The 16,368-nt window shown below is 32.2% G+C and overlaps 1 pseudogene; it reads left to right on the top strand.

Moving 5' to 3' along the window:
- Positions 1-12,189: 12,189 nt before the first annotated feature.
- On the top strand, positions 12,190-12,399 carry LOC116434181 (U2 spliceosomal RNA; annotated as a pseudogene).
- Positions 12,400-16,368: the final 3,969 nt, after the last annotated feature.

The following is a 16,368-nucleotide window of genomic DNA, read 5'->3' as shown; positions in this document are numbered from 1 at the left end:
GTCCTTGGGGCAGCCGACCCCGATCGCCGCGGCGGGCTGCCGCTCTTATGGACCGGTGGCGTCCCCTTAGGTCTGGGGTAGGTTGGTTGGTTGGGGGGCGGGGGCGCGGGCCGGGCGCTGGTGGTGGGCCCAATCGTTATTGTTAACGTGGGGGTGCCGGACGGCGGCGTGCGATACGACGTCGTCATAGCCGTCGCAGCCGCCGTTACCAGCACCCCACGCAACGTTGTTTGCTTCGTGGCCCGCGCCTTGCCCCCCGTCGCCACCGGTCTCGTGGTCGTCGTCTTCGTCGTCGTCCTCGTAGTCCTGGTCCCCGTCGTGATTGTTGCTGTTGTTGTTGCCGCTGCCGCCATTGCGCGCCGCGTCATGCAGGTGGTGGTGGCCGTCCCCGTTGGATCCCTCGCCGTTGTATGGGTGTAGGTGTGGGTGGGCGGGGGCGGGGGCGGCGACGTCGCGGCGCACGTCGTTTGCGGGGGCGGGGACTGGGCCGCCAAATTGGCAGCAGCTAATGCAGCAGCGCGCGGTTCTGCGGGGGCGGATGTCGCGGAACCCCCCCGACGCGAAGTGTTGCTCGAACCGGTCGCGCCTGTCACGGGAGGTGCACAAGTCCCACTCGGACTGTTCTGGTGGGCGGAACTATGAATATGGCCGTGGTGCAGCTTCACCACCTTGAGTGGATACCTCCCGTCCCGTAAGATAGATAGAATATTAATAGTTATATACACTTTGATCTTAGCCACAAGGCCGAGGAGCGATCTGGATGTGTGTTATGACAGTACACTTTGATCTAAACCATAAGGCCGAGAAGCGATCTGGATGTGTGTTATGCGAGTACACTTTGATCTTAGCCGTAAGGCCGGGAAGCGATCTGGATGTGTGTTATGCGAGTACACTTTGATCTTACCCATAAGGCCGTGAAGCGATCTGGATGTGTGTTATGCGAGTGCACTTTCATCTTAGCCATAAGGACGAGAAGTGATCTGGATTTGGGTTATTCGAGTAAAATTTGATCTTAGCCATAAGGCCGAGATGCGATATGGATTTGTGTTATGCGAGTACACTTTGATCTTAGTCATAAGGCGGAGAAGAGATCTGGATGGGTGTTATGCGAGTACACTTTGATCTTAGCCATAAGGCCGAGAAGCGATCTGGGTGTGTGTTATTCAAGTACACTTTGATTTTAGCCATAACGCCGAGAAGCGATCTGGGTTTGGGTTATTCGATTACACTTTGATCTTATCCATAAAGCCGAGAAGCGATCTGGATGGGTGTTATGCGAGTACAATTTGATCTTATTCATAAGGCCGGACAGCGATCTGGATGTGTGTAATGCGAGTACACTATGATCTTAGCCAGAAGGCCGATATGCGTTCTGGATTTGTCTTCTTCGATTACTCTTTGATCTTATCCATAAGGCCGTGAAGCGATCTGGATTTGGGTTACTCGAGTATACGTTGATCTTAGCCATGAGGCCGAGAAGCGATCTGGGTGTGTGTTATGCGAGTACCCTTTGATGCCAGCAATAAGGTTGAGAAGCGATCTGGATGTGTGTTTTGTGAGTACACCTTCATATTAGCCATAAGGGCGAGTAGCGAACAGAATGTGTGTCATGCGAGTACACTTTGACCTTGGCCATATGGCCGAGAAGCGATATGGATTTGGGTTATTCGAGTACACTTTGATCTTAGCCATAATGCCGAGAAGCGGTCTGGATTTGGATTATGCGAGTACACTTTGATCTTAGCTATAAGGCCGAGAAGCGACCTGGATTTTGGTTATTCGAGTACACTTTGATCTTAGCCATGCGGCCGAGAAGCGATCTGGATTTGGTTTATTCGAGTACACTTTGTTCTTAGACATAAGGCCGTGAAGCGATCTGGATGTGTGTTATGCGAGTACACTTTGATCTGGGGCATAAGGACGAGAAGCGATCTGGATGTGTGTTATTCGAGTACCCTTTGATCTTAGCCATAAGGCCGAGAAGTGATCAGTATTTGGGTTATTCGAGTACAATTTGATCTTAGCCATAAGCCCAAGAAGCTATCTAGATTTGGGTTATGCGAGTACACTTTGCTCTTAGCCATAGATTGATATTGTTTTATACAGTTTTATATAGTTTAATATAGTTTTATACAGTTTTATATAGTTTAATATAGTTTTATATAGTTTCATTATTTATATATAGTTTTATATAGTTTTATGCAGTTTTATATAGTTTTATTATTTTTATGTAGTTTTACATAGTTTTATGTAGTTCTATATAGTTTTATATAGTTTTATATAGTTTTATGTAGTTTTATATATAGTTTTATATAGTTTTATATAGTTTTATATAGTTTTATATAGTTTTATATAGTTTTCTTATTTTTACGTAGTTTTATATAGTTTTATGTAGTTTTATATAGTTTTATATAGTTTTATATAGTTTTATATAGTTTTATATAGTTTTATATAGTTATATGTAGTTTTATATAGTATTATTAGTTTTTTATGATTTTACATAGTTTTATATAGTTTTGTACAGTTTCATATAGTTTTATATAGTTTTATATATTTTTACGTAGTTTTCCTTAGTCTTATGTAGATTGATATAGTTTTATATAGTTTTCGCAGTTTTGAATAGTTTTATATAGTTTTATTAGGTTTATATAGTTTTATATAGTTTTATATAGCTTCATATAATTTTATATAGTTTTACTGACTATATATCGCTTTATATAGTTTTATTAGTTTTTCATAGTTTTATATAGATTTATATAGTTTTATATAGTTTTATATAGCTTTATAAGGTTTTATATAGTTTTGTCAGTTTTATATAGTTTTATATAGTTTTATATAGTTTTATATAGTTTTATATAGTTTTATTTAGTATTATATAGTTTTACATAGTTTTATATAGTTTTATATAGTTTTATATAGTTTTATATTGTTTTATATAGTTTTATACAGTTTTATATACTTTTACTAGTTTTATAAAGTTTTATATTGTTTTATATAGTTTTATATAGTTTTACTAATTTTACATAGTTTTATATAGTTTTATATAGTTTTATATAGTTTTATATAGTTTTATACGTTTTATATAGTTTTATATAGTTTTATTAGTTTTACATAGTTTTATATAGTTCTCGACAGTTTCATATAGTTTTATTAGTTTTATATTTTTATACAGTTGTATATAGTTTTATCAGTTTTATATTTTTATACAGTTTTATATAGTTTTAAATAGTTTTATATAGTTTCATATTGTTTTATACAGTTTTAAATTGTTTTATATAGTTGTATATAATTATATATTGTTATACAGTTTTATATAGTTTTATATAGTTTTATATAGTTTTACATAGCTTCATATAGTTTTATATAGCTTTATATAATTCGATATAGTTTTATTAGTTTTATATAGTTTTATATGATTTTATATAGATTTATATAGTTTCATATAGTTTTATATAGTTTTATATCGTGTTAGAACATTTTGTATTGTTTTATTAGTTTCATATAGTTTTATATATTTCTATATAGTTTCATATAATTTTATTAGTTTTATATAATTTCATATAGTATTATATAGTTTTATATAGTTATATATAGTTTTATATTGATTTGTGTTGTTTTAATAGATTGATATGGTTTTATGTAGTTTTATATAGTTTTATATAGTTTTATATAGATTGATATTGTTTTATGTAGTTTAACATAGTTTTAATAGATTTGTAAATTGTTCTATAGACCTGTATAGTTTTATATTGTTTTATATAGTTTTATATAGATTTATTTACTTTTATATAGTTTTATATAGTTCTATATAGTTTCATAAACTTTTATTAGTTTTATATATTTTTATATAGTTTTATATAGTTTTATATAGATTTATTTACTTTTATATAATTTTATATAGTTTTATATAGTTTTACATCGCTTTATATAGTTTTACATAGTTTTATACAGTTTTATATAGTATTATATAGTTTTATATAGTTTTATAAGTTTTTATACAGTTTTATATAGATTGATATAGTCTTATGTAGTATCACATAGTTTTACATAGTTTCAAATAGTTTTAAATAGTTTTATATAGTTTTATATAGTGTCATATAGTTTTATACAGTTTTATTAGTGTTATATAGTTTTATATAGTTCTATATAGTTTCATATTGTTATATTAGTTTTATATAGTTTTATTAGTTTTACATAGTTTTATATAGTTTTATATAGTTTTATATAGTTTTATATATTTTTATATAGTTTTATACTGTTCTATATAGCTATATATGGTTTTATATAGTTTTATATACTTTTATATAGTTTTATATAGTTTTATATAGTTTCATATAGTTTTATTAGTTTTATATAGTTTTATATAGTTTTATTTAGTTTTATACAGTTTGATATAGTTCTATATAGTTTCATATAGTTCTATATAGATTCATATAGTTCTATTACTTTTATATAGTTTTATTAGTTTTATATACTTTTATATAGTTTTATATAGTTTAATATAGTTTTATATAGTTATATATAGTCTTATATAGTTTTATATAGATTTATTTAGTTTTCTATAGTTTTCTATATTTTTATATAATTTTATATAGGTTTATATAGTTTTATATAGTTTTATACAGTTTTATATAGTTTTATATAGTTTTATGTAGTTTTATATAGTTTTATATAGTTTTATATAGTTTTATATAGTTTTATATAGTTTTGTATAGTTTCATATAGTTTTATATAGTTTTATATATTTTTATATATGTTTATATAGTTTTGTATATTTTCATATAGTTTTATATAGTTTTACATATCTTTATATAGTTTTATACAGTGTTATTAGTTTTACACAGTTTTATAAAGTTTTATATCGTTTTCCATAGTTTTATGTCGATTTACATAGTTTTGTATAGTTTTACATAGTTTTGTTTAGTTTTATATAGTTTTATATAGTTCTACATAGTTTTATATAGCCCTATATAATTTCATATAGTTTTACATAGTTTTATATAGTTTTGTATAGTTTCATATAGTTTTGTATAGTTTTATATAGTTCTATATAGTTTAATATAGTTTTATATAGTTTTATATAGTTTTGTATAGTTTCATATAGTTTTATATAGTTTTATATATTTTTATATAGTTTTATATAGTTTTAGTAGTTTTATATTGTTTTGTATATTTTCATATAGTTTTATTAGTATTACATAGTTTTATATAGTTCTATATAGTTTTATATAGTTTTATATCGTTTTATGTAGTTTTATATAGTTTTATTAGTTTTATATAGTTCCACATAGTTTTATATACTTTTACATAGTTTTATATAGATTTATATAGTTTTATATAGTTTTACATAGCTTTATATAGTTTTATACAGTTTTATTAGTTTTACATAGTTTTATAAAGTTTTATATCGTTTTCCATAGTTTTATGTCGATTTACATAGTTTTGTATAGTTTTACATAGTTTTGTATAGTTTTATACTGTTCTATATAGTTTTATATAATTTTATGTAGGTTTATATAGTTTTATATACTTTTATACAGTTTTATATAGTTTTATATATTTTTGTATAGTTTCATATAGTTTTATATAGTTTTATATATTTTTATATAGTTTTATATAGTTTTAGTAGTTTTATATTGTTTTGTATATTTTCATATAGTTTTATTAGTATTACATAGTTTTATATAGTTTTATTAGTTTTATATAGTTTTACATAGTTTTATATAGTTTCACATAGTTGTATATAGATTTATATAGTTTTATATAGTTTTACATAGCTTTATATAGTTTTATACAGTTTTATTAGTTTTACATAGTTTTATAAAGTTTTATGTCGTTTTCGATAAGCTTTATGTCGATTTACATAGTTTTGTATAGTTTTACATAGTTTTGTATAGTGTTATACTGTTCTATATAGTTTTATATAATTTTATATAGTTTTATATAGTTTTATATACTTTTATGCAGTTTTATATAGTTTTATATAGTTTTATATAGTTTTATATAGTATTATATAGTTTTATATAGTTTTATAAGTTTTTATACAGTTTTATATAGATAGATATAGTCTTATGTAGTATCACATAGTTTTACATAGTTTCAAATAGTTTTAAATAGTTTTATATAGTTTTATATAGTGTCATATAGTTTTATACAGTTTTATTAGTGTTATATAGTTTTATATAGTTCTATATAGTTTCATATTGTTATATTAGTTTTATATAGTTTTATTAGTTTTATATAGTTTTATATAGTTTTATATAGTTTTATATAGTTTTATATATTTTTATATAGTTTTATATTGTTCTATATAGCTATATATGGTTTTATATAGTTTTATATACTTTTATATAGTTTTATATAGTTTTATATAGTTTCATATAGTTTTATTAGTTTTATATAGTTTTATATAGTTTTATATAGTTTTATTTAGTTTTATACAGTTTGATATAGTTCTATATAGTTTCATATAGTTCTATATAGATTCATATAGTTCTATTACTTTTATATAGTTTTATTAGTTTTATATACTTTTATATAGTTTTATATAGTTTAATATAGTTTTATATAGTTATATATAGTCTTATATAGTTTTATGTAGATATATTTAGTTTTCTATAGTTTTCTATATTTTTATATAATTTTATATAGGTTTATATAGTTTTATATAGTTTTATACAGTTTTATATAGTTTTATATAGTTTTATATAGTTTTATGTAGTTTTATATAGTTTTATATAGTTTTATATAGTTTTATATAGTTTTATATAGTTTTATATAGTTTTGTATAGTTTCATATAGTTTTATATAGTTTTATATATTTTTATATATGTTTATATAGTTTTGTATATTTTCATATAGTTTTATATAGTTTTACATATCTTTATATAGTTTTATACAGTGTTATTAGTTTTACACAGTTTTATAAAGTTTTATATCGTTTTCCATAGTTTTATGTCGATTTACATAGTTTTGTATAGTTTTACATAGTTTTGTTTAGTTTTATATGGTTTTATATAGTTCTACATAGTTTTATATAGCCCTATATAATTTCATATAGTTTTACATAGTTTTATATAGTTTTGTATAGTTTCATATAGTTTTGTATAGTTTTATATAGTTCTATATAGTTTAATATAGTTTTATATAGTTTTATATAGTTTTATATAGTTTTGTATAGTTTCATATAGTTTTATATAGTTTTATATATTTTTATATAGTTTTATATAGGTTTAGTAGTTTTATATTGTTTTGTATATTTTCATATAGTTTTATTAGTATTACATAGTTTTATATAGTTCTATATAGTTTTATATAGTTTTATATCGTTTTATGTAGTTTTATATAGTTTTATTAGTTTTATATAGTTCCACATAGTTTTATATACTTTTACATAGTTTTATATAGATTTATATAGTTTTATATAGTTTTACATAGCTTTATATAGTTTTATACAGTTTTATTAGTTTTACATAGTTTTATAAAGTTTTATATCGTTTTCCATAGTTTTATGTCGATTTACATAGTTTTGTATAGTTTTACATAGTTTTGTATAGTTTTATACTGTTCTATATAGTTTTATATAATTTTATGTAGGTTTATATAGTTTTATATACTTTTATTCAGTTTTATATAGTTTTATATATTTTTGTATAGTTTCATATAGTTTCATATAGTTTTATATATTTTTATATAGTTTTATATAGTTTTAGTAGTTTTATATTGTTTTGTATATTTTCATATAGTTTTATTAGTATTACATAGTTTTATATAGTTTTATTAGTTTTATATAGTTTTACATAGTTTTATATAGTTTCACATAGTTGTATATAGATTTATATAGTTTTATATAGTTTTACATAGCTTTATATAGTTTTATACAGTTTTATTAGTTTTACATAGTTTTATAAAGTTTTATATCGTTTTCCATAAGCTTTATGTCGATTTACATAGTTTTGTATAGTTTTATACTGTTCTATATAGTTTTATATAATTTTATATAGGTTTATATAGTTTTATATACTTTTATACAGTTTTATATAGTTTTATATAGTTTTATATAGTTTTATATAGTATTATATAGTTTTATATAGTTTTATAAGTTTTTATACAGTTTTATATAGATAGATATAGTCTTATGTAGTATCACATAGTTTTACATAGTTTCAAATAGTTTTAAATAGTTTTATATAGTTTTATATAGTGTCATATAGTTTTATACAGTTTTATTAGTGTTATATAGTTTTATATAGTTCTATATAGTTTCATATTGTTATATTAGTTTTATATAGTTTTATTAGTTTTATATAGTTTTATATAGTTTTATATAGTTTTATATAGTTTTATATATTTTTATATAGTTTTATATTGTTCTATATAGCTATATATGGTTTTATATAGTTTTATATACTTTTATATAGTTTTATATAGTTTTATATAGTTTCATATAGTTTTATTAGTTTTATATAGTTTTATATAGTTTTATATAGTTTTATTTAGTTTTATACAGTTTGATATAGTTCTATATAGTTTCATATAGTTCTATATAGATTCATATAGTTCTATTACTTTTATATAGTTTTATTAGTTTTATATACTTTTATATAGTTTTATATAGTTTAATATAGTTTTATATAGTTATATATAGTCTTATATAGTTTTATATAGATTTATTTAGTTTTCTATAGTTTTCTATATTTTTATATAATTTTATATAGGTTTATATAGTTTTATATAGTTTTATACAGTTTTATATAGTTTTATATAGTTTTATATAGTTTTATGTAGTTTTATATAGTTTTATATAGTTTTATATAGTTTTATATAGTTTTATATAGTTTTGTATAGTTTCATATAGTTTTATATAGTTTTATATATTTTTATATATGTTTATATAGTTTTGTATATTTTCATATAGTTTTATATAGTTTTACATATCTTTATATAGTTTTATACAGTGTTATTAGTTTTACACAGTTTTATAAAGTTTTATATCGTTTTCCATAGTTTTATGTCGATTTACATAGTTTTGTATAGTTTTACATAGTTTTGTTTAGTTTTATATGGTTTTATATAGTTCTACATAGTTTTATATAGCCCTATATAATTTCATATAGTTTTACATAGTTTTATATAGTTTTGTATAGTTTCATATAGTTTTGTATAGTTTTATATAGTTCTATATAGTTTAATATAGTTTTATATAGTTTTATATAGTTTTGTATAGTTTCATATAGTTTTATATAGTTTTATATATTTTTATATAGTTTTATATAGGTTTAGTAGTTTTATATTGTTTTGTATATTTTCATATAGTTTTATTAGTATTACATAGTTTTATATAGTTCTATATAGTTTTATATAGTTTTATATCGTTTTATGTAGTTTTATATAGTTTTATTAGTTTTATATAGTTCCACATAGTTTTATATACTTTTACATAGTTTTATATAGATTTATATAGTTTTATATAGTTTTACATAGCTTTATATAGTTTTATACAGTTTTATTAGTTTTACATAGTTTTATAAAGTTTTATATCGTTTTCCATAGTTTTATGTCGATTTACATAGTTTTGTATAGTTTTACATAGTTTTGTATAGTTTTATACTGTTCTATATAGTTTTATATAATTTTATGTAGGTTTATATAGTTTTATATACTTTTATTCAGTTTTATATAGTTTTATATATTTTTGTATAGTTTCATATAGTTTCATATAGTTTTATATATTTTTATATAGTTTTATATAGTTTTAGTAGTTTTATATTGTTTTGTATATTTTCATATAGTTTTATTAGTATTACATAGTTTTATATAGTTTTATTAGTTTTATATAGTTTTACATAGTTTTATATAGTTTCACATAGTTGTATATAGATTTATATAGTTTTATATAGTTTTACATAGCTTTATATAGTTTTATACAGTTTTATTAGTTTTACATAGTTTTATAAAGTTTTATATCGTTTTCCATAAGCTTTATGTCGATTTACATAGTTTTGTATAGTTTTATACTGTTCTATATAGTTTTATATAATTTTATATAGGTTTATATAGTTTTATATACTTTTATACAGTTTTATATAGTTTTATATAGTTTTATATAGTTTTATATAGTATTATATAGTTTTATATAGTTTTATAAGTTTTTATACAGTTTTATATAGATAGATATAGTCTTATGTAGTATCACATAGTTTTACATAGTTTCAAATAGTTTTAAATAGTTTTATATAGTTTTATATAGTGTCATATAGTTTTATACAGTTTTATTAGTGTTATATAGTTTTATATAGTTCTATATAGTTTCATATTGTTATATTAGTTTTATATAGTTTTATTAGTTTTATATAGTTTTATATAGTTTTATATAGTTTTATATAGTTTTATATATTTTTATATAGTTTTATATTGTTCTATATAGCTATATATGGTTTTATATAGTTTTATATACTTTTATATAGTTTTATATAGTTTTATATAGTTTCATATAGTTTTATTAGTTTTATATAGTTTTATATAGTTTTATATAGTTTTATTTAGTTTTATACAGTTTGATATAGTTCTATATAGTTTCATATAGTTCTATATAGATTCATATAGTTCTATTACTTTTATATAGTTTTATTAGTTTTATATACTTTTATATAGTTTTATATAGTTTAATATAGTTTTATATAGTTATATATAGTCTTATATAGTTTTATATAGATTTATTTAGTTTTCTATAGTTTTCTATATTTTTATATAATTTTATATAGGTTTATATAGTTTTATATAGTTTTATACAGTTTTATATAGTTTTATATAGTTTTATATAGTTTTATGTAGTTTTATATAGTTTTATATAGTTTTATATAGTTTTATATAGTTTTATATAGTTTTGTATAGTTTCATATAGTTTTATATAGTTTTATATATTTTTATATATGTTTATATAGTTTTGTATATTTTCATATAGTTTTATATAGTTTTACATATCTTTATATAGTTTTATACAGTGTTATTAGTTTTACACAGTTTTATAAAGTTTTATATCGTTTTCCATAGTTTTATGTCGATTTACATAGTTTTGTATAGTTTTACATAGTTTTGTTTAGTTTTATATGGTTTTATATAGTTCTACATAGTTTTATATAGCCCTATATAATTTCATATAGTTTTACATAGTTTTATATAGTTTTGTATAGTTTCATATAGTTTTGTATAGTTTTATATAGTTCTATATAGTTTAATATAGTTTTATATAGTTTTATATAGTTTTGTATAGTTTCATATAGTTTTATATAGTTTCATATATTTTTATATAGTTTTATATAGTTTTAGTAGTTTTATATTGTTTTGTATATTTTCATATAGTTTTATTAGTATTACATAGTTTTATATAGTTCTATATAGTTTTATATAGTTTTATATCGTTTTATGTAGTTTTATATAGTTTTATTAGTTTTATATAGTTCCACATAGTTTTATATACTTTTACATAGTTTTACATAGTTTTATAAAGTTTTATATCGTTTTCCATAGTTTTATGTCGATTTACATAGTTTTGTATAGTTTTACATAGTTTTGTATAGTTTTATACTGTTCTATATAGTTTTATATAATTTTATGTAGGTTTATATAGTTTTATATACTTTTATACAGTTTTATATAGTTTTATATATTTTTGTATAGTTTCATATAGTTTCATATAGTTTTATATATTTTTATATAGTTTTATATAGTTTTAGTAGTTTTATATTGTTTTGTATATTTTCATATAGTTTTATTAGTATTACATAGTTTTATATAGTTTTATTAGTTTTATATAGTTTTACATAGTTTTATATAGTTTCACATAGTTGTATATAGATTTATATAGTTTTATATAGTTTTACATAGCTTTATATAGTTTTATACAGTTTTATTAGTTTTACATAGTTTTATAAAGTTTTATATCGTTTTCCATAATCTTTATGTCGATTTACATAATTTTGTATAGTTTTACATAGTTTTGTATAGTTTTATACTGTTCTATATAGTTTTATATAATTTTATATAGGTTTATATAGTTTTATATACTTTTATACAGTTTTATATAGTTTTATATAGTTTTATATAGTTTTATGTAGTTTTATATAGTTTTATATAGTCCTATATAGTTTCATACAGTTTTATTTGTTTTATATAGTTTATCATTTATAGATCGCTTCTCGGCCTTATGGCTAAGATCAAAGTGTAGTTGGAAATAAACGCCTTTTATCTGTTCTTATCAGCTTAATATCTGTTACACTCCGCATCGCGGAGTCAGAATATTAACCTGATTTTTGGAGTCAGGTGGATCGCTGGGGCTCGCTCCACTTCCGCCGCGCGTCGGTCCGGTACTGCAGTGCCGCCGGAAACGGCTCAATTTGCGCTGCAATTGAGCTCCTACCTTTTTCTAATAGCCGGATCGGCTCGCTGGACTCCAAAAACTAGTCCCCTGGTATTCTGACTCCGCGAAGTACCCGAAAACGCGGTAAATTCACCCGCCGCGGTACTACGCAACAGTGCGGGCCGAGTTGCGATCGGGCGTGTGCGCGGCAAGGTCTGTACACGATCAGTGCTCGAGGTGTTGTGCGGTGAAGTGTAATAAGTGCCTTCGCCGCTGGACCGGATCGAGCTTGCGCGGGAGGACCACCAGCGCACCTCCACGTATCCTGCTTCCGAGGACAGCCGAGGGAGAGGACGACCAGGGTCTACCGAGGGTCCAGGACTCCACTTAGGACCAACCACCATCCCTGGCCTGCCTGGACACCCTGGTCTTCCTCTACGTGGGTCAACTTCCACCGCTACGACCCACCAGGACTTGGCCATCGACGACGCCGACGGGAAGGACGGCTCGCATGATCCACCTGTACCACCGCTGGATCAGGAATCAGGAGCGAGGTGTTATTCCCCTCGGAGAGCGCTCCTGCATCGCTGGACTCCTGCGCCGAGTGAGTCTCTCTTTTCTTTCTATCCCCCCGGCAGTGAGGAGGGTAATGCAGCCGGTCTCCAGCCGTCTGCGGTGCTCGAATCATCGTCGGTAGTCCTCTACCTTACCCCTACGCGTCCACCCGCTCCTCCGATCGCTTCCATCCGTTGAGGTGTGTCAACGGACCGGGACGCGTGAGGTCCGAGTCGAGTGGCGCCTCCACCTCCTTCTTCTCCCTTCAGTCACCGCCCGCGTGGAGGGTGACTCCACTCACCCGTTAGTGAGTGGACGTCAGGTCGGCCCGCCTGCGGTGCAACCCCTGTGCAGTCCTCGGTGGAGTGGGCGATCCCGTCGCTCTTCCTCCATCGAGATCGCTGCACTCCTCCGCAACCGTCATCCGTTAGTCTCCCTACCGACTGCCACGTCGGAGGCTGTCATTTTTCCAGGCAGTCTTCGACACCGGACTTAGCGCCGGCGGAGTCAGTAGGGTGTTAGCGCGTGGCGGTATTCCTTCTGTCGCTTTCGGACTTAGTTTTCTCTTCTCTTCCTCTGTCATTCCCACTTAGTCTATCTTCCCCGTTTCGCCTCGCTGTGGCACTTAGAAATATTTGCCATAGCAACTCTGTCTCTTTCTTCTTCTGTCTCACTCGTAGCGTAGGACTTAGTCTTAAGAGCGATGCAGGACCGCGGTGATAGTGCGATGATCACCTCCTGCACTACCGAGGGGAGTAATAATCTCGCCCTGGTGATAGAGTTTCCCTTCCCGGCGGAGTTCCGATGCCCTGCCTGCTTCGGTGTCCCCGGGATCAGGATGAGTGGCGTGTACAGGTCCCACTCGGACTTGACGAAGCACGCCCGGAAACATCATCCGGGCGTTGTAGTAACGTATAAGTGCCGTGAGTGCAGCTTCACCGGCGAAGGGAGATATCCTCTCAAGGCGGTGAAGCTGCACCACGGCCATATTCATAGTTCCGGCCAACAGAACAGTCCGAGTGGGACTTGTGCACCTCCCGTGACGGGCGCGACCGGTTCAAGCAACACCTCGCGTCGGGGGAGTTCCGCGACATCCGCCCCCGCAGAACCGCGCGCTGCTGCGATTGCTGCTGCCAATTTGGCGGCCCAGTCCCCGCCCCCGCATTCGACGTGCGTCGCGACGTCGCCGTCCCGCCCCCGCCCACCCACACCCCTACAACGGCGAGGGATTCTACGGGGACGGCCACCACCACCTACCCGACGCGGTGCGCAATGGCGGCAGCGGCAACAACAACAGCAACAACAACAGCAACAATGACGACGGGAAGAACAAGGAGGACAACGAGGACGACGACGAAGACGACGACAACGAGACCGCTGGGGCCGGGGGGCAAGGCGCGGGCCCCTAAACAAACTACGTTGCGTGGGGTGCTGGTAACGGCGGCGGCGACGGCTATGACGACGTCGTATCGCACGCCGCCGTCCGGCACCCCAACGTTAACAATAACGATTGGGCCCACCACCAGCGCCCGGCCCGCGCCCGCGCCCCCCACCCAACCAACCTACCCCAGACCTAAGGGGACGCCACCGGTCCAGAAGAGCGGCAGCTCGCCGCGGCGATCGGGGTCGGCTGCCCCAAGGACATCGCCGCCGGCTGCAAGGGCGCCTGCTACGAGGAGAGGCTCCGGTCCCTTAGCCGCTACCACATCGAGGCCCACCCCACCGGGCAGAAGAGCGGCCCCCGCTACCAGGGGGTCGACTGGCACCCCTCCAGCGAGGACCCCGCCCGTCAAGACCCCGCCCACCACCACCCAAGGGTGGGTGACACGGGGTACGAGGGGTGCCAGCGCCCCGGTGGAGGTGGGCAGAAGAACCACCACCACCACCACCCGGGGGACGGTAGCGGCTCCGACCGGAGCCAGAAGAACGCCCCCGAGATTAGGAGGGACACCCACCGCCCAAACTCCATCTCCAAGGGCGGTGGCTCAAGGGAAGAGTCCCTCCAGCGGCCCATCACCACCTCGGGCCGCCCAAAGGAAACCCTCGGGGGTAAGGACAGCGGCTTCGCCATCATACGCCGCCGTCACAGCGGGCGCCCCTTCCCACACGTCACCTCCCTCGCCGATAGACGTCGCACCGGAAAGGGGGCTGCGTACAGCAACCCGGGCCACCCCTACACTGCCCGGGCCATCACCACCACCACCAAGACGCAGCCCCCACCGAGGAAGCACCGGAGCCCCAGGACGCCGCCGACCATCCGCGGCGAGCAGGGGGCTCCGTTACCGGTAACGTCGGCGAGTATGGTGACGTTGTGCACCTCCACCGTTACCACCACCTGCAGCGGGGGGCCGATAATGACCCCCCTGCCTATTGTAGGAGGAGCGATGGTGGCCAGGCCGCTACCACCATCTCCAGCGGCCCCGCTCCTCCCACCTATCGAAAGGGTGGAGGTGCCGCAGCCGGCAGGGGCAGCCGCAACCCCGGAATCATCACCGGAGCCGTGGCGAATCGCCGCTGGATCCCGCCGACGCCACCACCGCGGGATCCTGTCGTCGAGCTCGTCGTCCGAAGAGGAGGCACAGCCGCTGCCGCCAGAGAAGAGGACGACGACGCCTCCTCTACCACCGCGAGAAAAGTCCCCCGCCCGGCCGCCACCGGGCAGCAGCAGCAGCAGCAACAACAACAACAGCGCCGCGCACAATAAAGCGCATCGGCCTGGAGCAGGGTGCACCGGGGCGCCCTCGGTGATTAGCGTAACATCGTTTAGCCCTTCGCTACTCCCGAGCGTCTCACGTAGTGCCCCCGGCTCCCTTTTTACTTTGCGGGAAGGGGTAGTTTTAAATCGCGCGGGGCGGGATAATCGGAGGCCCGTCACCGTTGATGTAACCGTGAGGGGTGCTCCTGCCTCCTCGACGGAGGCGACCGCACTCTCGCGTGCCTCGGGACCTCGTGAGCCCAGGCGTCCTGCGGCATCCGGGCATCCCTCTCGAAGAAGGGGCGCCATCCGGCCTTTGGTCGGGGAAGCGTTTCCTTCGGAGAGAGAGTTGCTGATCGGCATTGCGCAGAACGCTGGCTCCCTGGAGCAGCTGGAGGATGTTGCGAGGGAAATCGCAGCAAACCTTCAGGGCTTCAGAGTCGAGGGACCGACCACGAGAGGGGGCGGGACGGGTAGGCCCCAACGGCGTGCGAGAGCTAGGGGCGTGTCGGGCGACCAAGCGGCTCGCGGTTCGAACGGTCACCGCGATCGTCCTGCGTTGGCAGGTGGACCAACGCGGGGAGACCAGGTAAGGGAGGCTACGCGGATACAACGGCTCTTCAGGCAGAACCGCCGGCGTGCTGTTCAGGAGGTGCTCATGGGCCCGTCCTTGCACTGCAAAGTGCCCAAGGACAGGGTACATGAGTACTTCCTCAACATGTATTTACCGGCGGGGAACCTGGGAGCTAGCCCTCCCCCG

Source organism: Nomia melanderi, unplaced genomic scaffold, assembly GCF_051020985.1.
Source record: "Nomia melanderi isolate GNS246 unplaced genomic scaffold, iyNomMela1 scaffold0164, whole genome shotgun sequence".
NCBI classification, from domain to species: domain Eukaryota; kingdom Metazoa; phylum Arthropoda; class Insecta; order Hymenoptera; family Halictidae; genus Nomia; species Nomia melanderi.
The sequence above is the reverse complement of the archived record's forward strand: the minus strand, read 5'-3'. Positions and strand labels throughout refer to the sequence as shown.